Raw genomic sequence first — 27,304 nt, forward strand, 5'->3', positions numbered from 1 at the left:
TTCTCAAAAAGTTCCTTCTGAGGCATCTCCAAGAGTTCTACCTGCGGTTGATCCAGGAGATCTTTACTGGATTTCACCAAGAATTTCTTACGAGGGTTTTCATTAGATCTTTTCGGAATTACTCCAAGAACTCCTTCTAGAATCCCTAATGATTTTTTCCAATACTTTCTTCTGGGATTCCTTAAGGATTTTTTCCGGAAATTACACCAAAAGTTCCTTGTGGAATCTTTTCAGAAATTTCTCCGGGATTTATTCCAGGTTTTCTCCAGATGGCAATCCACCGGGATGGCTTAAGAAGTTCCTTCCAGGCAGGGAAAACTTCTTGGGAAATTCTACCTATAACGTATTCCACAATTCTTCTAGGAACTCCTTCTGAGATTACTTAGGGATCGGCGTTTCTCCTCCATTTCTCAAAATTGTTTTATGGGATTTTCGGTAGTTTAGTATAAATTCTTCCAGATGATCGTTCTGGGTTTCCTTCAAAAGCTTCTTCTGAGATAACATTTCTCCAGGATTTCCTTCTGGGAATCCCGGTAAAAGTACCACTAAAGACATACCAAAAGGAATCTCATTCTACGAAGGAACCTCTATAGAAATCTCAGAAGGAGGTATCACAAAAATAATTCCTGAAGGATTCCTAGTGAAAAAGTCCCAACGGAAATTCTTGGCAGGATATCCCGATGAAATCCTGGAAAAATACCTGGATTTCTAGAGAGATTTCCAGAGAGATTCCCGGAGGGATTTCCTGAAGAATTCCTAGATGAATTTCCAAATATTTCTTGGAACTATTTTTGAAAAAGATCTGGAGAAATTCCTGGAGGGTTTTGCCCCAGGACTATCTGAGAAAATTTTCTGAGGAATTAATTGAGGAATTTCCAAATCAATTCCTGGACAGATTTCCTGTAGAGTTTTGAGTGGAGTTTCTGCAGAAATTTCTTGAGGTATATCCTGAGAAATTCGTGGGGGAATTTCTGCAAGAAATATTTGAGATTTTTTATAAGAAGAATATCTCGAAGAAAAAAAATCTGGATCAAAATTATGCAGAATTCATGAAACAATTCTAAATTATTAAAGCGTTTATTGAGGCGTTTCTTTAAAAATCCTGGAAGAGGTCTAGAAGAAAAATCTGGAGCATTTACTTCCAGTAGAAACTCATGGCTGAGTTCAACGAAGATTTTTCTGAGGAAATATCAGAAGAAATCCTGTAGGAAATCCAGGATGCTCTCCTTGCAGAATATGCACAGGAATGGTCGGAGAAGCTCAATGACTGATACCCGGATCAAACTTCAGCAGAATAATTGAAGTAATTTCGTTAAGCAATTTTAGAGTAGTGCCTGAAGGCATTCCTATATAGGTCGTCCTGAACGAATTTTTAAAGGATCTCCTAGATGGAATTCTTGTACAGGAATTCAAAAAACTAATTTGTCCTCATGGAATTTCAGGAGGAATTCCATGAGCAACTTTCGGGGGATTTCCAGGAGCGATTCCCATGGGAATCCCTGGAATAAACCTTGAGGGAGTTCCCAAAAGAATTACTAGGAAAATTCTTGAAGGAGTTTGTGAAAAAATTTCTGGTAAAATCTAAAGAAAAACTGTTGGTTGAATTCCTGAAAAAAAATAAGAACAGTTTTTGAATAAAACCGTAGAGACGTTCCTATTGAATTGCTGGAGGAATTTCTGCAGAAAATCCTGGAAGAATTCCAGAAGAAATTTTTGCAAGAACTCGTTGGAAAAATCCTGGAGGAGATACTAGTGAAATTTTTGCACGAATTTCTGGAGGAATTCATCGGGAAAACTCTGGAAGAATTATTGATGGAAAAACGTGGAAGAGTACCTGTTAAACTCGTAAAGGAATTCCTGCAGAAACTTATGGAAAAAATCTGGGGAAAATCCTGAAGGGATTCTTGGGGAAATTCTCAGAGGTAATCCTGGAGGAATTCTTGTAGAAAAATCCGTAGAGGACTCATGGCAAATTTCTGAGTGGCATCTTGGAAGAACTCCAAAAGAAATTCCTGGCCGAGTTCTTGGAGAAGCTCCTGAAACTCCTGAAGGAATTCTAGAGGACAATCCTGGAGAAAACCACGGAGATATACCCAGATTCATTGGGAAAATCTTGCAGAACCTCCTGGAAGAATTCCTGAATAAAATAGTGCAGTAATCGCTGGAAAAAATCCTAAAAGAGTTCCTGGAAAAAATTCTGAACGGATTCCTGGATATTTTTTGGTGGAATTTCTCGGTAAAATCCTGTCGGGATTTAATGAAGAAAATCATGGAGGAGTTCCTAGAAAATTCCTTAAAGAATTCCTGGGAAAGGTTTTATAGGATTTTCAAGAAGAATTTCTTGGAAAAATCCATGACAAGTTCCTAGAAAAATTATCGGACCATGAATAGAGAAATTCTTGGAGGAATTTCTGAAAATAATCTTGAAGGAATTCTTCGTGGATTTTTTGGGAAAATCCTGAAAGAGTTCTTGGAAAAATGCTCGCTGAGCTCTTGATAGAAACCCTGGAGGGAAAATATTTAAATGAAATTTTATCCAGAAATCGAGCTCTTGGGATAATTTCAGGAAATTTCTCCAGGAATTTCTGTATAAATTTGTAAGTGATTTATCCAGTAATATCATTAGGAATTCCCAAAAAAATGCTCTAGATATGCCGCTACATCTCCATGGATTTTTCTCGAAATTTTCTCCGAAATTTCTCAGAAAATTACTCCAGAAATCACTCTGGGAGTCACTCCGGAAATTCCTCCAGGCATTTCATAGGGAAATTTGTTTCAAAACTCTTCCAAATATTCCTATATTTTTTTTTCCTCGATAACCTCAGAGAATTTTTCCAGGAATTTAATCAGAAACTTCTCAGGAAATGCTCCGGGAATGACAAATAATACCAGAACAAGTGTCTGATACAATTCCAAAAATAATTCCTGAAGAAATTCTCAGAGGAGCTCTTGATGGATTGGATAAATTTCCTTTTGAGTTTTTGAAGAATTTCCCGTAGGACTACCTAAGGATATTTCCCGAATAATTTCCCGATAAATTCCTGGAGGAGTACCTAGAGAAATGTCTGAAATGATTCCCAGCATTACTCTTGCAGAAATCCCAAGGGGAATTTCGGGAGCTATTTTTGGAGAACATTAGGATATTCTGGATGAATTTCTCAAAGACTTCTTAAGGAGTTTTCTCGAGCAATTGCTGGATGAATTTTCACAATTATTTCTTTAGTGATTTCCTGCGGATCTTTTGGTAAATTTTCTAGGGGAATTTTCAGAGGAACATCTGGATTAATTCGACTAGGTATTTCTGGACGACTCCTGGGAGAATTTTCCAAAAGGAAATTTTGAAAGATTTCCTGGAGGAAAATTTAAAAAAAATGAATGGAATTCATGGAGGAAAGTTTAAAAACATTCTTCAGAATTTTCACAAATTATTCCTGTTGTTTTGAAAATTTAGTTTTTTCGTTAAGTGTTTTCCTTATTGCCGATTCACCCAGTAATGTAGTCTTTTCCACCCCAGCTGTAAAATGTGATACATTTGTGACCAGGCATAAAAACTAACCACTTTGCATCTTCTATGATTCCTCCATAAATTCTTACTAATTTTTATATTTTCTATGATTTCTCTGAGAACGCCTGCTGTAATTGCTCTAGAAGTTCTTGAAGTTATTCCTCCAGGAATTTTCCTTGTAGTTTCTCAAGGGGTTTTTGTAGGATTCCTCAATGAGATTTGATTTGCAAGACTGATTCTGTCCAAGATTTAATTCTGTCGTTCCTTTTAAAACTTTAACTAGGATTCCTTCTGTCACTCCTGCATTTTTTTTTTGTTTTAATAACGGAGCTAATTCACTCCTCTATATTCACTTCACTCCTGAAAGGATCCTTCATAAAAGCTTCAATATTTCAACTATACAATAAATATAACACATTTGTCTCAGAAGAGTCACGGCGGCGCAGGCTTTTGTAGCACAGGAGTCACTGTGACTTACTTCTAACAAATTAATTCTTACTTGCTGCGCCATAAAAACCTGCGCCGCTGTGTCTCTTCTATGACAGGTGTGTTACTTGGGGTATTTGCCAAGGTTCATCCAGGTATTCTTGCAGGAACTCATCTAGCATAATTATAAATTTTCTCCTCAGATAACGCTAGAAAAACTTCTGTGATTTCTCCAGAACTTTCTCTAGAGATTCCTAAAAATTTCTTTCTGAGATACAAAGGTAATTTTGTCAAAAAATATTGACTGGATTTCACCAAGAATAACAGAGAGAATCCCATAAGAAATTTCTCCAAAGATTTCTCCAGATATTCCTGATTTGATTTTTCCAGGAATCGCTGCTTGAGTTTTTCCAGGAATTCTTCCTGGTATGCCTCCAGGATTTGCTTTTTGAAAATTCATAATTACTTTATGAATTCTCCCTGAGTTTTTTCCATGGATTCACACTGCGACCCCACTTGAAATTCCGACTAGGATTGTGTAGTGCTAGAATTTCTCCAGAAGTTTCTGCTGATATTTCTACAGAAGTTCACTATGTAATTATTCATTCCAATTTTTTCGGGAATGTTACCAGGAATAAGAATTGCGGTAGAAACCCCGATAAAGCACGGGTTTTTTTTTTTTTCAGGCATTCCTCCAGAATTTCTACCATTTATTCAGGAATGTCTTCAGGAATCCCTTTAAGAGGAATTCTTCGTGGATTTGTAAAGTGATTTTTCAAGAAGTTCCTCCAAGGATTTATCAGAGAATTACTCTAGTGATTTTCTGCAAAATTTACTCTACGACAAAGCGGACTTTTCCATTACTGGCGTTCTTACCAAGGGCGTAACCAGCTTTTTGGTGAGGGAGGGGCGAGCACCCTTAGTAAAAATATGTACCTACAAGCTTTTATAACTAAACGCAACACGATGAAACTGAATATAATAACATTATATTCTAAAAGCTTTATCTAACCCTTAACTCTGTTGTATTTTGTTCAATACGTTAAAAAAAGCTCGCCTGATCTACACAAATCAACGTGGTGCTGGTAGCGGTGACCAATTTCTGGAAGATAAGGGATTTTTATTTACTCGTGCATTATTTTGCTCTGATTTTTTTTTTTTTTTGTCAATGTCTACAAAACATTAATCAGAAATTATAGCTGAACTCTTTTGGAAATAACGAACTCTTTTGAGGATAAACCTAGAATTTCCTGGTCCCTGTATGCTTCCAATACTATTTGCTGGAGAAATTCCTCCAGAAATTTTTTTCAATGAATCCCTGGGGTAATCCCTGGGGGTATCATTGAAGACATCCCTGCAGGAATCTCTGGAGAAATCCCTGGTGGAATACCTGGAGGAATCCCTGAAAAAATCCTGAAGGAATTCCTGCACAATATTCTTGAAGAATTTCTGAGAAAATGCCTAGAGGATTCCCTGGAAAAATCTTTGGAGAAAGTTCTGGAGGATTTCCTGAAGGAATCTTCAAATAATTTCCTGAATAGATTTTTTTTTGGAGAAATTTCTGGAGGAATTCCTTAAGCAATTCCTAATGAAATCTCGGGAGAAATTCCTGGAGAAATACCTGGAGGAATTGCTGACATAATTTCTGAAAGGTGTCCAGGAGCAATTCCTGGAGAAATTCCTGGGGGAGTTCCTGATGAAATTACTGGGGTTATTCCTGGATAAAATCCTGGAGGAATTATTAGAGGTATTTCTATGGGAATTTCTGGAGGAATCTCTAAGAGAAATTTTCGGAAGAATTATTGGATGAATTTCTAGAGAAATTATGGGAGATTTCTATTACTATTGTATTATTTTTCTATTTCTGTTAAATACCTTGAGAAAATCCTGGAGGAATTTCTAGCAGAATATCTGGAGGAATTCTTTAATAAATCCTCGAAGGAATGCCTGAAGGAATCTCTGGGGGAATCCTAGAAGAAGTTTGTAAAGAAGTCCCTGGGGGAATCCCTGAAAAAATACTGATGGTATTCCTCCAGGAATTTCCTGGAAGAATTAATGAAGAAATCCCTATAGGATTTCCAGGAAGAATTCTTAGAGGAACTTCTGGGGGATTTCCTGGAGGACTCTTCGAAGGATTTTCTGAAGGAATCCCTGAAAAAATACTGAGGGTATTCCTGGAGAATTTCCTGGAAGAATTTCTGAAAAAATCTCCAGAAGAATTCCTGGAGAAATTGATGACATAATTTCTGAAGGATGTCCAGGAGCAATTCCTGGATCAATTCCTAGAGAAATAGCTGGAGGAATTCCTGAAGACATTCTTGGGGTAATTCCTGAAGAATTTCCTGGAATAGTTCTTGGAGAAATTCCTAAATAAAATCCCTAAATTCCTAAATAAGCCTGTAGGAATTGCTGGAGATTCTCCTTCGGGAATTGCTGGCGGAATCCTTGAAGGAATCTCTGGAGGAATTCCTTCAACAGCTTCTGGATGAATTTCTGGGGGATCTATAGAGGAGCTCAGGGAGAAATTTCTGAAAAAATTGCCTGGAAATTCTGGAAGAAATTCACGGAGGGATTTCAAGAGAAATCTCTGGGGGAATTCCTGGAGGAGTTCCTGCAGAAATCCCTGGAAAAATCCCTGAAAAAGTTTCTAGACGAGTTTTTAGCGGAATTCCTAGACAAATGTCTGTAGCGATTCCTGGAGGGAAAACTAGAAGATTTTTTGGTGGAATTTCTGGAAAAAATCCAGAAGGTATTCGTAGAAAAAATCCTGGAAGAGTTTCTGAAGGAATCCCTGAAGGATTTCCTGGATTAACTCCTGGATGAATTGCTGACGTAATTTATGATGGAGTTCCTTGATTAATTCCTGGTATGATTCCTGAAGGTATTCCTGGAGAATATTCTAGAATAATTTCTGAAGAAATCTGTAGGGGATTTCCTGGAAAAATCCTTGGAGAAACTTCTGCAGGATTTCCTGGAGAAATCTTCAAAGAATTTCCGGAAGAGATTCCATGGAGAAATCTCTGGAGGAAACCCTTAAGAAATTCCTGATGGAATCTCGGGAGAAATTCCTGGAGAAATACCTAGAAGAATTCATGTAGAAATTCCTGGGGTAATTCCTAGAGAAGTTCCTGGAGAAATTCCTGGATAAAATCCTGGAGGAATGCCTGAAGAAATTCCTAGAGGTATTCCTTTGGGAATTTCTGAAGGAATCTCTAGAAAAATTCTTGCAAGAATTACTGGATGAATTTCTAGAGGAATTCTGGGAAATTTCTACTTCTATTCTAAAATTTTTCTATTTTTGAAAAAAAAAAATCTTGAGAAAATCCTGGAGGAATTTCTAGCGGAATTTCTGGAGGAATTCTTGAATAAATCCTAGAAGGAATTCCTGAAGAAATCCTTGGGGGAATCCTAGAAGAAGTTTGTAAAGAAGTCCCTAGGGGAATCCCTGAAAAAATACTGAAGGCATTCCTCCAGGAATTTCCTGGAAGAGATTATGAAGAAATCCCTATAGAATTTCCAGGAAGAATATTTAGAGGAACTTCTGGGGGATTTCCTGGGGGAATCTTCGGAGAATTTCCTGGAGAAATCCCTGAAAAAATCCTGAGGGTATTCCTGGAGATTTTCCTGGGAGAATTTCTGAAAAAATCTCCAGAAGAATTTCTGGAAAAAATCCTGGAGAAATTGTTGACATAATTTCTTAAGGATGTCCATGAGCAATTCCTGGATCAATTCCTAGAGAAATTGCTAGAGGAATTCCTGAAGAAATTCTTGGGGTAATTCCTGGAGAATTTCCTGGAATAGTTCTTGGAGAAATTCCTAAATAAAATCCTGGAGGAATGCCTGGAGGAATTGCTGGAGGTTCTCCTTTGGGAATTGCTTGCGGAATCCTTGAAGGAATTCTAGGAGGAATCTCTGTAAGAATTCCTTCAACAATTTCTGGATGAATTTCTGGGGGAATCTCTAGAGGAGCTCAGGGAGCAATTTCTGAAAAAATCTCCTGAGAAATTTCTTAAGGGTTTTCAAAAGAAATCTCTGGAGCAATTCCTGGAGAAATCCTCGAACGAATTTCTGAAGAAATCCCTGGAAAAATCACTAAAAAGGTTCCTGGAAGAGTTTTTAGTGCAAGTCCTGGAGGAATGTAGCAACTCCAGAAGGTATTCCTAGATAAAATCCTGGAAGAATGTCTCAAGGAATCTCTGAAGGATTTCCTGGAGTATTTCCTAGTGGAATTCCTGAAGGAATTCGTGGATGAATCTCTCAGGGAATTCGTATAGGAATACCAGAAATAATTTCTTAAGAAATCGCAGATGGAGTTCTTGAACAAATTCGGGAGGAATCCTTAGACGATTTTCTGAAGAAACTCCAGAAGGAAACCCGGAAGAAATTTCAAGAGGAATTACTAAGGGAATCCCTAAGCAGTTCCTGGAAGAAGTACTGAATCAATTCCTAAAAAAGTTCCTTAAAAATACAAATAGGAATTGGTGGCGGAACCCTAAAAAGAGTTCCGCAGACATTCTTGGAGGAATCCCTGGAGGATATCCTAGAAAAGTACCCGTAGAGATTAACGGAGGAATCTCTAGAAATACTCCTCGAGGAATGAATCTCTAGAAGAATTCCAGGAGGAATATCCGGAGAAATCTCGATACCGTAATCCGGGGTCAAATTGATCACTTTTGTGGATAACATCAGTGACAATTCAAATATTGCCAAAAGAACTACTGTAAAATCAGTACCCAGTGGATCTCCATGCAACCATGTAACAGAATTTTAACAGTTTAACTTTAAGTTGAATAACTTCAAAAATCAAAAAATTGAAAATACCGAAATTGATCAATATACAATTAAGCATCGGTTGGAAAGGAAAATATCCTTCTCTGCTTAATTTTGTTCTTCTAAAACCGAAAAACGCGTTTAAAATCTCACAACTATTGAATTTAATACTTTAAATGCAAAATTCCGTTTTGATTTTTTTTTCCTTAAACGCCTAAAGGTAGGCAATTTCATTTGAAATAAGTGATTTATATCACAATAAATGACTATTTCATCATAAAATGAACTTTTTAAAACTATTTCATGTTCTGATTAGCTACATAACTTCCCAACAACTTACCTTACCGGTCAGGCTAAGGCCGGGGTGGCCTCTGCTGTACATAGTAGGCGCCTCCATTCCGCTCGGTCCATGGCTGTTTGCCTCCAGTTCCGCACTCTGCGTAGGGTCCGCAGATCGTCCTCCACTTGGTCGACCCACCTAGCTCGCTGCGCTCCACGTCTTCTTGTACCGGTCGGATGACTCTCGAGAACCATTTTAGTCGGGTTGCTATCCGACACCCTGATGACGTGACCCGCCCATCGTAGCCTCCCGATTTTCGCAGTATGGACGATGGTTGGTTCTAACAGCAGCTGATGCAGCTCGTGGTTCATTCGCCTTCTCCAAGTCCCGTCTTCCATCTGCACTCCGCCGTAGATGGTACGCAACACCTTCCGTTCGAAAACTCTAAGGGCGCGTTGGTCCTCTGCACGTAGGGTCCATGTTTCGTGCCCATAGAGGACGACCGGTCTAATCAGCGTTTTGTAGATGGTTAACTTCGTGTTACGGCGAACTTTATTCGATCGTAGAGTTCTGCGGAGTCCAAAGTAGGCACGATTTCCTGCCACAATGCGCCTCTGAATTTCTCTGCTGGTGTCGTTGTCGTCGGTCACCAGTGAGCCCAAGTACACGAATTCTTCAACCGCCTCGATTTCATCACCGTCGATATGAATTCGGGGTGGCGGGCGCGGTGATTCCTCCCTGGAGCCCTTTGCCATCATGTCCCGAGCAGAGGAAAATATCAAAATAATAACAACGGAATCACAAAACCTGTTTTTATATCTCGGTTTGTTATTATTAACTTATTAAGTCATCACCATTCCATAACATGTTCTGTTAGACAATCTTATTTTGTTATGATCGTGCTCTTGGTATATTTTCTTTAAATTACATTTCAATAACATGTTTTGTTGTAGCAGAAGTTCAGTTATTATTGTGTCATTGAGACTGTACAAATATTTGATCATTAATATTACAACATAACTAGCTTTGCAATCAAAACTACACCATTCGAGATTTTCGTTGTACACAGCATTCCGTGAGGAACTGTAAGAGAAAATATTATTTTGTCATCAGTTCCTCTTCTTACTGACATTACGTTTTAACTGTGACAGTGCCAACTTATCAGCCTTTTTGTTTTATAAGCTCTTTGAAAAATATACCTGTTTTTTTGTCCCAGTTTCAGTAAGATATGAATACGAAAATAGAAAGTGTAATAGAGTGTTAGGCATTTTATGAAACATTTTGGATCAACTGGTGGAATTCAACGACGAACAACACATTTTCGGCAAAAATGTAAAAAAAATAAGTCATCAAGAACTCCATTGATTATTTTTAGACATTTTATTTTTATTGATTTCACTGCATCAAGCCCACATAGATTCACTTGGATAAATGTGTCAATAAATGAGGTAATAATGTAAATAAATCTTATAAACAATGAACCACCTAATAAAGGGTTTCAAAACGACGGTAGTTTTTCATCGTAAGTTGTTTAGAAAATAAACGAAAACTATTGTTTCTCTCTGTTTTCGATAATAAACCGTTTGCGACAACAACAGCGTCCCAATTATGAATGAAAAATTTAGCAATAGATCCTATTGTTGCGTATCCCATTGAATGTATATGGGACTTTGGAGGAGTTCCTATCCGAATCAGAAAAAAAGCAAATTTTGTTTTCGGATTGTTATCAATAACGTATTCATATCAAAGTTTGTTATTGAAATATTTTAAAAATTCGCTATTATTAAGTTGTTATTGAAACTAACAAAACATGTTATTACACAGGTCTTCCAGGAACATTTTTTTGTTATAATTTTTGTTATTTTGCCGCTTATGACATACAAGTGTATAACAGGATGTGTTATGTAAATAACATGAAAATAACTCTTTCCGCTACTCAGTTATTTTTCCAAAATAACACATTTTATTATGCTGTTGCTATTCTCTTCTGCTCGGGGTACTTTGTCTTCGACACATTAATGACTAATCCGATTCGTCTTGCTTCACTCTTTGATCGGATGTACGTTTCCGCCATCGTCTCAAATTTACGAGCAATAATATCAATATCATCGGCGAAACCAAGCAGCTGAACGGACTTCGTGAAAATCGTCCCACTCGTGTTTATCCCCGCTCTTCTTATTACACCCTCCAAAGCAATGTTGAACAGCAAGCACGAAAGACCATCACCTTGCCGTAACCCTCTGCGAGATTCGAAGGGACTCGAGAGTGTCCCTGATACTCTAACTACGCACACCACTCGATCCATCGTCGTTTTGATCAACCGTATCAGTTTATCCGGGAATCCGTATTCGTGCATAATCTGCCATAGCTGTTCTCGATCGATTGTATCATACGCCGATCTGAAATCGATGAACAAGTGATGTGTGGGCACGTTGTATTCGCGGCATTTCTGCAACACCTGGCGGATGGCGAACATCTGGTCCGTTGTAGCGCGTTCACCCATAAATCCAGCCTGATATTGCCCCACGAACTCTCTTGTAATCGGTGATAGTCGGCTGCATAAAATTTGAGAGAGTATCTTGTAGGCAGCGCTCAGTAGTGTGATCGCGCGGTAGTTCCCGCAATCCAACTTATCGCCCTTTTTGTAGATGGGACACACGATACCTTCCATCCATTCCTCCGGTAATACTTCCTTCTCCCAAATCTTGGTAATGACCCAGTGTAGTGCTCTCACCAGTGCTTCTCCACCGTATTTTAGAAGCTCGCTTGGTAGTTGATCTGCTCCAGCGGCTTTGTTGTTTTTCAACCGACCAACCTCCTCCTCAATCTCTTGAAGGTCAGGGGGCGGAAGTCTTTCGTCCTGTGCACATACTCCTAGATCGGTTACCACGCCACCTTCGGTACTTGCAACGTCGCCATTGAGGTGCTCATCGTAATGCTGTCGCCACCTCTCAACCACCTCACGCTCGCTCGTGAGAATATTCCCGTGATTATCTCGGCACATGTCGGCTTGTGGCACAAAGCCTCTGCGCGAGCGGTTCAGCTTCTCGTAGAACTTTCGTGTGTCCTTAGCGCGGTACAGCTCTTCCATCGCTTCGCGATCTCGTTCTTCCTGCTGGCGCTTCTTCATCCGGAAGACTGAGTTCTGCCTGTTTGTAACGTGCCTCATTCGCTCTCGTACGGTGTTGCAGCATTCTCGCCCATGCTGCATTCTTCTCGTTTTTCAACTGTCCACATTCGCCGTCGTACCAGTCGTTTCTGTGATTCGGAGTCGCGAAGCCTAGTGCTGTAGCCGAGGTACTACCTATGGCGGATCGGATGTCCCTCCAGCCATCTTCAAGTGTAGCTGCGCCAAGCTGCTCTTTCGTTGGTAGGGACACTGCTAACTGCTGCGCGTAGTCTTGAGCCACTTCTACGTTACGAAGTTGCTCGATGTTGAGCCGCGGCGTTCGACTTCGACGCGTGGTGATAACTGTCGAAAGTTTTGAGCGCATGCATACAGCGACTAAGTAGTGATCCGAATCTATATTCGCACTGCGGTATGTGCGGACGTGGGTTATATCTGAGAAGAATTTACCATCGATTAGAACGTGGTCGATTTGGTTTTCTGTTTGATGGTCGGGTGATCTCCAGGTGGCTTTGTGGATATCTTTGCGGGGGAAGAAGGTGCTTCGGACTACTATACCACGGGAGGCTGCAAAGTTTACGCATCACTGGCCGTTATCATTCGATACGGCGTGCAGGCTGTTTCGCCTGATTACCGATCTGTACATTTCCTCCCTTCCTACCTGCGCGTTCATGTCGCCGACAACGATTTTCACGTCACGCGGCGAGCAACCATCGTATGTTTGCTCTAACTGCGCGTAGAACGCTTCTTTCTCGTCATCGGGTCTCCCTTCGTGTGGGCAGTGGACGTTGATGATGCTGTAGTTGAAGAAACGGCCCTTAACTCTCAACATGCACATCCTTGCGTTGATCGGCTGCCACCCGATCACACGTTGTCGCATCTTGCCCAACACTATAAATCCTGTTCCCAGTTCATTGGTGGTGCCACAGCTTTGGTAGAAGGTAGCCGCACGATGCCCGCTTTTCCACACTTTCTGTCCAGTCCAACAAAGTTCCTGCAACGCCACGATGTCGAAGTTACGGGGATGTAGTTCGTCGTAGATTATCCTGTCACATCCTGCGAAACCTAGTGACTTGCAATTCCATGTTCCAAGTTTCCAATCGTAGTCCTTATTTCGTCGCGTGGGTCTTTGCCGATTGTCTCGAGTCGTATTTTCTCCTATGTTATTTTTATTGGCCATCGTGCCAGTTCTGTTTAACGTCCCAACCAACACTGGGACGACCACGCTGATGGGGCTACCACCTTGGATCTAGCTGGGCGTGGTGCAGCGTTTCTTACTCAGCCGCTGGATGCCAGAACAGACGCTGTTTGAGCCGCACCTCCTTGTTGAACAAACGCTCGAATCGTACCTCCTCAATCTAGCTGAAGTCAGAAGGACAACAGTGCCCAGGCTGCACTACCAGCTAAGCACACAACTCTTAGCTGGCGGTCTTTGTCATCGCTTGACCCGTGGAAGCATGAGGTAGGAACTTGTGAGGACCAGAGCTATATTGGACGCTCTCCTTATCGACTCATCGTTTTGCAGCCCAACTTCCCAACAAAGGTTCCACAAAAATATTAAAACAGAGAATTTACGGGAAGCCCTATTAGCAATCGATTGTTTAGGCTGATACAAATTTAATTTTGACTTTTTGCCCCCCTCCCCTCAAAAATTTTTGGCTAGATTTTGCATTTTGAAGGGGCAGATAAAAAATATTTATCAAAATATCGGGTCTTGCTCAAAATCCTTTAATAAATCCGATGAGTTTTTAATATTTTTCAAATTAAATGCTTTATTATTCTTATCCACCCCCTCCCTCGACTAGTCAAAGAGTGGTGGGACAAAAAATTTAATAAATATTTGTAACGGCCTTAGTAGCAATGATTTCAGATAAATGAGAAATACATTGCAAATTCCTTAAAAAGTAAAGGCAAAACTAACTTTTTTTTCTAAAAAAAATAAAAGTCTACACTCATCTATAGACATCTACGAACCAGATAACGTAAAAAGTTTAAGATCGTTACGACGCCTAAGAGTTCCTGTTAAGTAATTACAATGCAGTACCCGATTAATCAATTTCACCCCGGTTTACAATACGCATTTCTGAATTAATCCTTGGATGAATTTTTTAAGGGGAATCACTGCAACAATTCCCAGACAATCTCTGAAATAATTCTCAGAGAAATTCATGGAGAAATCCCAGTAAAAATTTGTGAAGATATTGCAGATGGAATCCATGGAGAAATCCTGAAGGAATTCTAAGAAGAGTTCGTCAAAGAACTCCTTGGGGAATCCCTGTAGCAGTTCCTAAAGAAACCCCAGGAAAAATCCTGGAAGCAATTCCTAGAAGCATTCCTAAGGGAATTTTTAAACAGTTCCTGGAGGAAATATTGGATTATTTTTTGGAGGAGTTCCTGAAAGATTTCCAAGAAGAACTCCTGAAGGAATTCTAAAAAGTGTTACTGAGGGAACCCTTGGAGGATTCTTTTAAATAATTCTTGGAGTTGTTTTTGAAAGAAACACAGAAGATATTCCTGGGTGAATCCTTGGAGGAATGCTTGAAGGAAAACCTGGAGTAATCCCGGAAGCAATACCATGATGAATTCCTTAGGAAATCCCCGGAAAGCTTTCTTAACAAATTCCTGAAAGAATTTCTGTAGGAAAAAAAAATGAAGGCATCCACGTCTGCAATAATTTTTAGACGAATTATTGTTGGATTCTTTGGATGGACTCCCAAAAGAATGTTTTGTACATTGATTTAAAGAACTCCTGGAAATTCCTGGAAGAATCATCGAAAACAGCACTGGAACAATAACTGGAGGAATTTCTAAACATACCCTAGGAGAAATTCCCGGAGGAATGTCTGGTGAAACCCATACAGGAATTCTTGAAAAACTCTCTGGAGCAATCCATGCTAGAATCACTGAAGGAAGCTATGGAAAAATCCTTAAGGAATTCATCGATGTATCCTTGCAGAAGTATCTGCAAAAAAACTGAAGGAATCGTGGGAGGAATTCTCGAAGCATTTCTTGGAACAAATCCTGAAAAAAAACTATCTGAACCCTGCAAGATGTCCATGGAAAAATTCACGAAAGAGAAACTCCTGAACATTTCCCTTGAGGAATTTCTGAAAGAATCCTTGGAGAAGTTCCTGAATGAATGCCTAAAGGAATTTCTGGAGATGTCCTTGAGAGTTTGTAAAGAATTCCAGGTATTATTCTCTTAGCATGACGTTCGTTTGAATTGAATACAAGTGAAAATTCTTGTTGCACATAACTGCACTCTATAGCAGCATATAATTCTACAAAGTCCCACTTTTTCCCTACCGGAAACTTGGCATGCTGTTTTTGTATTCCATGAATAAACATCACAAAATTTGACCATTCAGCCAAGCTTGTTATTTGGTTAAATTCTATGATTAGATTGAATTAGATGCAAGAGTAAGTCTCTTGGAGAAATACTTTGCGAAATTTCCTGTGATTCTCAAGAAAAAAAGATTTGATAATTGTGGATAAAAACCTCAATTATTAGAATAGTCTAGAGAATAGTTTTTTTTAATATTTTTTTTTTTGAACTCTTGAATTATTGATAATCTTTGAGTCGGCTCAAATAAAAAAAAAACTGTCGGCCAGGGGGGGCACGCCTCCCCCCCTGCCTCCTCTGGCTACGCCCTTGGTTCTTACACCCAGTATCACATGAAATCGAATTCGTTTCCAATGCTGTCCACTGCCATCTCGTTTGGAGTTTAAATGCTATGATCCAGTAGTGATGTAATGTCAAGAATGAGTAGAAGATGTAATGCACGCAGAAAAATGACGCTTGTTTGAAACAATAAAACGCTTGGTTGATTTTCAAACTGAGAATTTACTTATACCAAAGTTCTAACTTAGAGTTTATCGATTAAAACAACCAATCACCATTATTTCATACAACGTTAGAAACTTCATTTGTTTCTACAAAATAGGGACCACAGACATGGCCTGGAAGCACTCACACATCTTTGAAAAACTTACCCCAACTTCGCCACAACGAGGAAGGTGTAGCAAATCCATCTCTGCAACTTCCAAGTGCAGTTTTGGCCGTGATGGATAACGCGCAGGTACTAAAGACAGCATTCGAAAAAAGTTGATCGGTTTCGCCTTTTTGTCTCTTTTTATTCGATCTCCTTTCCATCCGCTTTCCGAGCGTCTAAAAATAGATTTCCGAGCTGCCGCAGGAGCTGCCATCACCAACACAATCACATTCCGGCTTTGTAAATAGCAAAAGTGCAGTCGTTTGAAACAAACCGTTATTTTATATTGAATCTACCAAATCTCTGTTTGTTTTAACAAACTGTCGAAAATTTCGACAAATGAAAATATTTGTATTATCAAACAATGGAACAGTTCAGTTTAAACTTGAAATTGGTTTGTCGCTATAGTAAACTGAAAAATTGGTTGATTTGAACTAGATTTTAATTGTGTTTACAATTTATTTCTCTGCGTGTGGTTGTTCTGTAAAGAGCTAAATATCATTTCTTATCAACAGTGACACCGAAAAATCGTATAAAACTTGGAAATTGATCGTATACCGCTCCAAGAGAAGTGTAATATCATATAGAATATTCTGTAAATCACGCTAATTATTTAAATAGTAAAAAAAGGAACCCAACAAAAAAGTTACGTTATATCGAGGTAAATGTTACGTTATATCGAGGTATAGCTGTACAGTGGAAAGAATTTCAAAACTGATTTCAGAATCGATATCATCAAATTGAGGGTGCTCCCCAATTTTTCAATCTTAGAATGTTGTCTCAATGGTTGATCAATTTCACCCAAGATTCAATGTTTTCAAAAGTGGCCTTTTGAACCTTTCATACAAAATGCTGTATGTCTTGTCAGAATTTAGTTATCAATCAGATTTTGATAGAGGTGCCTTCAGTATACGTTTTAAAAATATTTGTTTGCATTAATCATAGGCAGTGTACCCGATTTAATAGAAAAGAATAGGTGAAAATAATCAACTTCACCTCAGATTACGGTACAGTAGACGTTCGGTCGGTGCAAACGGTTTAACTGCAATGCTTTCTAACTGCAAGTCCGGTAAGTGCAACAAATTTGCAGTTATCGCACCGCTATACGTCAAAACGGTGCGCCAAGTTAGCCCAAATGAACAATCGAATGAATTTTTCGTTCATTTGACGTCACTTGATGGGTTGTTGACGGCTATCTGACGTTGCAGTTATCGAATTCTGTTCGCTAACTGAAACGTAAACATGTTGCAGTTATCGAACGTCTACTGTACCATTCGCGTATCTAGGATTTTTTCCTAGTGGGTGCCTAGGGGGTGCCAGTTTCAGTGGCTTCCAGATTGTTTTTTTTTTTGTTTTTTTTTTGTTAAATACCGATCCACCCTCAATTTCTCAGTCGCGGAAAAATGAGCCCGCAAATTTAAACGCACTATATTTTAGAGAATAGTTTTTTTTTGGAAAATTCGATACGTTGTACTTATTTAACACTTTACTTGCCATGGAGGTACGAAAATTTGATAAATTGATTGTGTATAATACATGGAATTTGTATTTTCACTTTGAACATAACAATCATCGCGCTTTGAACATAACAAATTTGCGTGTAACTTGTACTCATCGTGACATCCTCTTTGTTTTATTACATGATAACAACTCTTATTAAAATAGTTTTCAAGAACAATTGTAAAAGTTATAAAAAGGGGAACTTACGTATTTTCGGCAGTTTTGTTCTATTCGTCATGGGGGGTTTTTTGAAACCTGTTGATCTCAAAGTTGGCCTCAAATCCTTCCCAACCAAGCTGAGTAATGTGCCCAAATTTCAGGCAATTTGGCCCACAAAAACACCCCTTGACGCAGAGAACAAACCTGCCGATAATACCCTTCGTTACCCTACTTAAAATTGCAAAATCAGGATACATATTTGCATTTTTGGTTTTACCACAAAATTAATGGCGACAGTGTTTTTGTTTTATTAGTTGAACACTACCACGTGTACATGAGAATACTTTTACAGGGAAATTATATTTCGGATAATCGAGCCTGGTTTGTACGTGTAATACAAGAAATTTATGTTTTCGGCAAAACATTCATTCGATAATTCATCAGGGAATATTCCCGGTAATTCATTTGGGAATTGTTTTGTAATTTATTTCAATTAATACCTTTTTTGAACATCTCCCAGTAATTCCTTCGGATTTGACAAATTTCTTTAGTAATATCTTTGGATCTTTCATTAAGAATTTATTTCGGTAGTATGTTGGGAATTTGATACTAAATACCTTTCACACATCCTTTGAAAATTTCATCGGCGGCAATTCCATTAGGAGATTATTTAGCTTTTTATTTCATTGGCAAATCCTTTGAAATGTTTTCTCGGGCGTTCCTTCGCCAATTTTTTAGTAGTCTTTCAAGCGTTGTTTTGTTAATGTCAACAATTCTATTGAAATTTGCTTTTTAAAATTCTCGAAATTACTTTTCAGGAAATTCTTTTGAGAATTCCATTAGTGAAGCCTTTGGTAATCCATTCGGCAATGACTTTTTCTGGATTTTTTTCTGGAAATTCTTCGGCAAGTCATTCTATTTTTTTTTTTGGATTTTCGTCGTTTTTTTAGACTTTCATTATCTATGTTATTCTATATTCCTTAGCTGATTCATTGGAAATTTTTCCATAAATCGCTTCTATAATTTTATTGAAAATTCTTCAGACAATTTCTTCTAGATTTCTTCAGTAATTATGTAAGGAATTCCTACAGTAGATGATTTCGGAATACTTTCGGCAATTTCGATATTACTTGCATTGAAAACTTATTTGGGAATTTCATCAGCAATTCCTTTGGAAATTTTAGAAGCTTCGATTATTACTTTGGGAACTTCTTCGGTAATTCCTTTGGAAATTGATTTGGGAAATTAATTAGAAATTTTCTTCGGGAATTTATTTGAAAAAAAATGTTTTTTGTTCTACGAAAATTACTTTTGGAGTTCTTTCTAAATTTTCTTCAGAAATTCCTTCGATGTCTTCGGAAAATTTTTTGAGAATTTCTCTGAATTTTTTTTTTGTGAATGTTTGTGGAAATTTTGATAGTCTATATGTCGGCAATTTATTTTGAGATTGGATTTGGTCAATTTCTTTAAAAAGGCTGGGTATTCTTATATGAATTCTTTTGGCAAATACTTAGATAGTTTCAAGGTAATTTTGATGTTTTTTCCAACAATTTCTTTGGGAATTTGTCAGGAAGTTTTTCGTGAGTTTCATAGGATTTTCTTTGAGCAAGCTTAGTTTAGAATTTGTGAATTTCCAATCCAGCAATTTTCGGTAGCAATAAATATAAATTCAATTAAATCATAAAGAATTACAGGAATAATCATGGTAAAATTGCCTGAGAAATTTGCAAAATAACTGAAGAAGAAATTGCTTAAATAATTTCAGAGGAATAGCCATTGCAATTATAAGAAAATATCCAAAGAATTTGCTGACTAAATTCCATTGAAACTATCTATGAAATAAAAAAAACAACTATGCCGAAGCAATCCTCAATAATTGGCCACACTACGGTCTAGCGGAAACGGGTTCGAATCCCACCAGAACTCTTTTTTTTTTCGAAAGATCATCTCCCAATTTGTCAATCAGCAAGATTCTGTGCCTTCTATTTAATTACAAGTTTTTTCCGTACAATCCTATAGGATTTCACTAGAGATTTCACTAGTAATACCTTCTAAGATTTCTCTGGAAATTTCTACTATTCCCGAAATTTGTTTAGAGATGCCTCTAGATTCTTCAGCTGAAATTCCTTGAAGAAGGCCAAGATGAATTCCAGGATTTCTAGAGTAATCCATGAAAAAAAAACTCTGGTGGTATTCCTGGATGAGTCTTTGAAAAAATGCCTGGAAAAATCAAAGGCATTTTTGAAAGTATCCTAGGAAAACTGCCTAGAAGAATACTAGCAAGAATGCCATGAGAAATCCCTAGAGGGATTCCTGAAGGTATCACAGTAAGAATTTCTGGAGGAGACCTAAGAGACATTCCTGAAACATTAGAAGCAGCTACGATTTAAACGGCTACGCAGTCTTGTAATTTGGGAAAACGAGGTTTATTATTTGCCCGACGTTTCGACACTGGGGTTTTGTGTCATCTTCAGGGGTAATTAATGTTTCGTTTTTGGTCTTATGTTTCGTCTAACTGTAACTGTCTTGTCGAGTTTTTGTTGGTACATGACTTATTTGGTTTATCTAGTTTTGCAACGGACAGTCCGACAGCGGGATCCTTGGAAAAATCCAATAAAAAGTATTTGGAGAAATCCCAGGAAAAAATAGTATTTCCGAGAGAAAGCATTGAAGGTACTTCTACAAGGCTCCTAGAAAGATTGCCTTGAATAATCCTAGCAAGTTTTTTGGGAAATCCCTGGTGAAAATCTTAGAGGAATCCCTAGAAAAAATCCGAGAGATATAACAGTAAGAATTTCTGGAGGAGTGTGAGGAGGAATTGCTGGAAGAACCACAGCAGGAATAGCTTGAGAAATCCAGCTGAAATTTCTGGAGGAAGGCCAAGAGGAGTTCATCGAGGAATCCCATGAAAAATTTATGAGAGAGTCCTTGGATAAACTATATCGGATAAAAAATCCCAGAGAAACCACCGGAGAGCTTCTGAAGAAATCATAGGAAAAATCTCAGAAGGTATTCTTTGATGGATTCTGCGGTGTATCATTGTAGAAATCTTAGGAGGAATTGCTGGAGGAAACTATACAAGAATTTATAGGGAAACCCCATCAGGAATGCCTGGAAGAACCCAAAGCGAAAATTCATGGAATACCTAGAGAAGCCCCTGCAAGGACCGGTAAAGGTATTCTGGAAGAATCTATGGGAAAGGTCCTGAAGGAATCCCAGGAGGATTTTCTGAAGAAATCCCAGGACGATTTCCCGGAAGAATTACAGGCATAATGCTAGGATAAATTCGTGTAAGAATCACTAGAAGAATTTCTAGACGTATCATAGTAAGAATTTCTGAAGGAATTTCTGGACGAACCGCAGGAGGAGTTGTTTGAGGTATTCCTGGTGGAAGGCCAAATGGATTTTCCACAGGAATTCCATCAGGAATTTCTAGAGGAATCTTTGGATAAAATCTCTGGAGGAATTCCTGGATGAGTCCTTGGAGAAATCCCTGGTGGAACAACAAAAGAGATTTCTGCGAGAATCCCAGGAAGATTGCCTGGAAAAATCGCTGCAAATAGACAGGAGTAAGAAAAGAAACCGTACCACAATTTCTGAAGTACCACAGTAAGAATTTCTGGACGAAGAATAGCTGAAAAAACCGCTGGAACTGCATGAGGAATTCCAGCAGGAATATCTGAAGGGAATTCCCAGAATTCCGGGAGGTTTCATAGAAGTAATTTCTGAAGGAATCCTAGAATCAGCAATGCCGGGGTGTTCTAAAAGAAGTTCCGCTAATATACACCTGGAGGAATACATACAGTACTCCTTTAAAGAATGGAATCGCAGGGGGAATTTCTGGAGGAATCTCAGTAAGATATTCCGAAAGTGTTGCAACATGTAAGTATGCCAGGAGTGCTAATTTTTCTGAATATAATTCTGAAGGAGTCCTAATGGGAATTGCTTGAAGATTTCCAGCTGGAATTCATGAGGGAAGGCCAATAGAAGTTCTTGGAGAAATCCCCTGTGGCGTTTCTGGAAGCACCTTTGGAGGAAGTCCTGGTTAAATCCTTGGATAAATCTCTGGAATAATCATTGAAGGGATTTTTAGACAAATTCCAGGTAGATTTTCCGGAAGAATTGCCGGTAGATCTTCCTTAGTAGAATTCCTGAAGGTACCGCAGTGAGAGTTTTTGGAAGAGTTCTAAGAGATTCGCAGCAAAAGTTGCTTGAGGAATCCTAGCCACAATTCCCGGAAGAAGGCCAATAAAAGCTGGAGAAATTTCATGAAAATTTTCTGGGATAATCTCTGAATTAAATCTGAATAAAATAAAAAGAATCGCCTGAGGAAATTCTGAAAGAATCCCAGGAAGATTGTCTAGAATAATCCCACCAGGAATTCCTCAAGGAATCCCAAGAGAAAATTTTAGAGGAATTCCTAGAATAATTCCGAGAAGTATCATAGTAAGAACTTCTAACGAAATCCTAGGAGAAATTGCTGAATCAATCTCTGCAGATATTTCTAGTATGTACAACCCCATCAGGACGAACTGTCTGGAAAATCCTAAGGGCAGTTTGTTGAAGAAATATCGGGAAGAATCCATAAAGGAAGCCTAGAGAAATCGCTGTATGATTGGATAGAGGTATTTCTGGAGGAATTCATGGAGAAGTCTGTTGATTGTTCTTACCGATATTCAAAACGCCAAAACGTACAACAGGTATATAAGTATTACGGGTGTGCTTATATTTTATTCGAATGTGCCATTAATAAATATTGGCATTATGTATTGGTAACTATCAAGAAAAAATTCTAGGGGGTGCCAAATTTGTTATAGGGGGTGCCAGGCACCCCTGGAACCCCCCCCTAGCTACGCCAATGTACTGTACATTTAAAATGGATTACGATGAGTTCCACGAAATCTACCAACTCACATTGACGTTCTGTGCATCCAAATGGTAGCAAAAATAGCGGGAGAGCCAATTGTACCACGTGAGAGCATCCCGCGAGAGTTAATTGATTGCGCATGGTAATTGCGATTCATTTCTGTTTGGATAAGGTATTAGAACGTATTACTAGCAGCAGACACTAGTTGCTTGTCGCCGGCTGGCGAGAATGGTTCTACTTTTTATAATGGAGCTGCTAAACTTGTTTGAAACTAGTGCATATATTTCTACAAAAGTGCGGAAATAAAATTTTATGTTAAAAACTTTAATCAAAGTGTAAGTGATGAAAACAATTGGTTAATCCAGTTAAGAACTCAAAACAGTGTAAATGGTGACTTGATGGTATCATTCCAATGAATAAAGGCAGTTAGGCATAAAATAAAAAGTGATAGGGTTTTGGTGCTAGTAATGGACCCCCTAAGCTATCGAAGTTTACTCTGCGGCTTTTTAGCTATGTTACTTTTATGCATTGTCCCAAAGTGAAATTCTATAACAAGTTTCATGTCCCTTCATTATGTTAAGAACGGCGCACACCTTGCATGCAAAGGAGCCTGCGTGTCCGAATCTGTGCAGATACCACCTAAAGGACCCATGGCCAGACCCAGAAATTGTGTCAAAAAGTGAAAATTCCTAGAGTGTCTAAATTTATTGAATAGTTAAAACGAAATCAGAAAATAGTTGCAAAACTTCAGGAGTTGTGGGCCGCCTTCGGTGATTCATCTTTTTGCTTTGGCGAGAGAATGAATAACAGACGTTTTTTTTGCCTTTCTCGTACACCAAGGTGTACCGAAAGGCTATATGTTCACTCCAAAAATGAAATTTCGATAGAGCCCAGAGGGGCAAGTTTCATATACTGTGTGTGTGTGTTTGTGTGTGTGTGTGTGTGTGTGTGTGTGTGTGTGTGTGTGTGTGTGTGTGTGTGTGTGTGTGTGTGTGTGTGTGTGTGTGTGTGTGTGTGTGTGTGTGTGTGTGTGTGTGTGTTTGTGTGTGTGTGTGTGTGTGTCTGTGTGTGTGTGTCTGTGTGTGTCTGTGTGTGTGTGTGTGTGTGTGTGTGTGTGTGTGTGTGTGTGTGTGTGTGTTGTGTGTGTGTGTTGTGTGTGTGTGTGTGTGTGTGTGTGTGTGTGTGTGTGTGTGTTTGTCTGTGTGTGTGAATATCTCAGCCGTCTGTCAACCAATTTCAGTTCCCTTGGCAGCAAATGAAAGCTACAACATCCTAGTAGAACGCTCTGAAATTTTATTTCGATTGGACATTTGGTTACTGAGATATCTTTCGAGGAGTTATACAACTAAACTTTTTGAGATTTTTAACAAATTTTATCATATTAAATATCTCAGCATCTCGTGTGTCAATCGATTTGGGTTCTCTTGGCACCAAATAAAAGCTACAACATCCTAGAAGATTGCCTAGAAATTATATTAGGATTGGACATTTGGTTACAGAGATATCTTTCGAAGAGTGCTTAGGATTTATATAACTAAACTTTTTGAGATTTTTGATCAAGTGTATCATAATAAATATCTCAGCCGTCTGTCAACCGATTTGGGTTCTCTTAGCACCAAATGAAAGCTACAGTATCCATGTAAAAGGCCCTGAAATTTTTTTTGATTGGGCATTTGATTACTGAGATATTTTTCAAAGAGTATTTCAATAAATTCCTTTTTTTTGCCTTTCTCGTACACCAAGGTGTACCGAAAGGCTATATGTTCACTCCAAAAACGAAAATTTGATAGAGCCCCCGGAGGGGTCACGTGTCATATACCAATCGACTCAGCTCGACGAGTTGAGATGATGTCTGTGTGTATGTATGTGTGTGTGTGTGTGTATGTATGTGTGTGTGTGTGTGTGTATGTGTACAAAAAAGGTCACCTCATTTTTAGATAGTAAATATGAACCGATTTCAACGACCGATGGTTCATTCGACGCGGCATCTGGTCCCATTGTTTCCTATTGAAAATGGTTCGGATCGGTCCAGCCGTTCCGGAGTTATGGCCATTTAGGTGTTCCAGACCGGTACCCCAGGAAGGGGCCAGATATGAAAATGCAACAAACCCATGCATGCGACCCATCAAACCACGGCATTTTCGATTATCTGATGAACGGGAAGTAGGAGAATAGTCGCAGACTATATTTGAACCGGTAGTGTTCCGGAACCGGTTCCGGGTGTCCCACCGGAAGTGGTCAAATATAAAAGAAAATCAAACCTATACATGCGACACATCAAATAGCGGCTTTTTCGATAACCAGATGAACGGTAAGCAGAAAAATAGTTTCGGTCAATATCTGAACCGGTTATGTTCTGAAACCGGTTCCAGGTGTCCCGCTGGAAGTCACCAATCAAAAAAGTGAACCAAACCCAGGCATGCGACACATCAAATAGCGGCATTTTAAATAACCAGATGAACGGTAAGCAGGAAAATAGTCTCAGACCATATCTGAACCGGTAGTGTTCCGGAACCGGTTCCGCATGTCCCGCTGGAAGTGGCCAATTAAAAAAGTGAACCAATCCAGACATGCGACACATCAAATAGCGGCTTTTTCGATAGCCACATGAACGGTAAACAGGAAAACAGTTTCATACCATATCTGAACCGGCTGTGTTCCGGAACCGGTTCCCCCCAGTAGCACACATGTTGTATATTAGTTGGTATGACTCCTATACGACCAAATCTCGTCATATAGGAGTCACATAAACTCGAGTAGAACAAATGTGCTACTAGGGCCAGGTATCTCATCGGAAGTGACCAATTAAAAAAGTGAACCAAACCTATGCATGTGACCAGGCTCGTGCACAGGAGTGGCGCCAAGGGGGGGTGGCTTTCCCAAACCTCGGCAAAAGGTGGAGGGGCGCCTAGTGTATGGAGCGTTGGTAATAAGGGGGGGGGGGGGGTTAATACCCAAACACCCCCCCCCCCCCCTTGTGCACGGGCTTGCATGCGACACATCAAATAGCGGCTTTATCAATAATCAGATGAACGGTAAACAGGAGAATAGTTTCAGATCATATCTCAACCGCTTATATATTAAACTGACGAAGATAAAGGGATGCATCCAGCTACACTCCCGTGCAAAAGTTTGGGGTCACCCCCTCAAAAACATGGAAATGTTTTTCGGTCATATCTCAGTCATCTTTCATTTAATCCACTCGTTCTTAGACTCTTTCGTATGAAAAGTTTACCTAAACTTACATGTTTTTCCTAAATCTGTACGAAATATTGTTTTCCGTGTAGTTCAAAATTGGGTCGACCAAATTTCAAAATTAAAGTTGCATTTGAACCCTATTTCTATCCTCTTTGAGAGCCATTCATTAGATTTTAGCGGAAAAATTCATAACATAATTTAAATGATCGAGTTAGGTTTACAAGTCATCGTGCAAAAGTTTGGGGTCACCTTCCAAATGAAGTCTGAGTCGGATTTTTATTCAAATCGTCATTGTTTTTGGTGCAACTCCAATTCCTTCTTTGATATTTGAATGGCAAGACACAAAAATGGTTATGAAATGTTCATAAACTAAGTTCTAGACTAATTTAAGGTAGAAACGTTATATAAAATCCATACTAAATCGGCTAAGTTCGTTATATGAAGTGCGAAAGAGGATAGAAGTGAGATAAAAATGACTAATTCGTGAACTCTACCCTATATAACAGTAAGTGTTAAAACCACAAATATACCATATACCAAATGACGATTTGAATAAAAATCCGACTCAGACTTCATTTGGAAGGTGACCCCAAACTTTGAAACGATGCAGCATACTAAGGGGTGACCCCAAACTTTTGCACGGTGACTTGTAAACCTAACTCGATCATTTAAATTATGTTATGATTTTTTTCGCTAAAATCTAATGAATGGCTCTCAAAGAGGATAGAAATCGGGTTCTAATGCAACTTTAATTTTGAAATTTGGTCGACCCAATTTTGAACTACACGGAAAACAATATTTCGTACAGATTTAGGAAAAACATGTTAGTTTAGGTAAACTTTTCATACTAAAGATTTCATATGAAATTTGTGAAAAGTACCTACGAATCAAATCTAACTCTTTATCTTTTGAAAGAGTCTAAGAACGAGTGGATTAAATGAAAAATGACTGAGATATGACCGAAAAACATTTCCATGTTTTCGAGGGGGTGACCCCAAACTTTTGCACGGGAGTGTAAATGCGTCTGATGATGACCAAAGAATAGTAGGTCAAAACGCGTCTTCAAGCAGGACACACGGTAGCGTACAGAGGCTTTGCCAGATTCTCGAGTGGTTTTACCACAGGGCAGGGTCTCCCACCACGCCACCACATTTCCAACAGCTTTGCAAGTATCAAGAACTTGTAAGGCGTGCACTGTGATTTGACCTCCTGAAGAGTAAGGTCTATCAACTAGAACACTGAAGGCCTAGCCAAAATGAAGCCTCCACCTGTACCAAACTTTGCCAGAACCATTTTCCATCCGCGGGCCCGGATCCAACCCAGTATATCAACCCCACGACAGCCAAGCTACCAGAATGTTGCCCCGTGGCCACTTAATCGCCACTATGCATGTGACACACGAAATAGCGGCTTAATCAATAATAAGATGAACGGTGAACAGGAAAATAGTTTCAGACCATATCTGAACCGATTATATTTT

General features: G+C 38.9%; 1 protein-coding gene across 1 annotated transcript in view; it reads left to right on the forward strand.

Annotated features, from left to right (window-relative positions):
• Nucleotides 1-22,830: 22,830 nt before the first annotated feature.
• The window catches only part of LOC109402580 (uncharacterized), a 32,514-nt gene continuing 28,040 nt past the window's right edge, over nucleotides 22,831-27,304 (forward strand). Inside the window, exon 1 of the mRNA XM_019675272.4 lies at nucleotides 22,831-22,961. The gene's annotated coding sequence lies outside the window, so the exon portion shown is untranslated. The remainder of the gene's footprint in view (nucleotides 22,962-27,304) is intronic.

This window comes from Aedes albopictus, chromosome 2 (genome assembly GCF_035046485.1).
Source record: "Aedes albopictus strain Foshan chromosome 2, AalbF5, whole genome shotgun sequence".
NCBI lineage: Eukaryota > Metazoa > Arthropoda > Insecta > Diptera > Culicidae > Aedes > Aedes albopictus.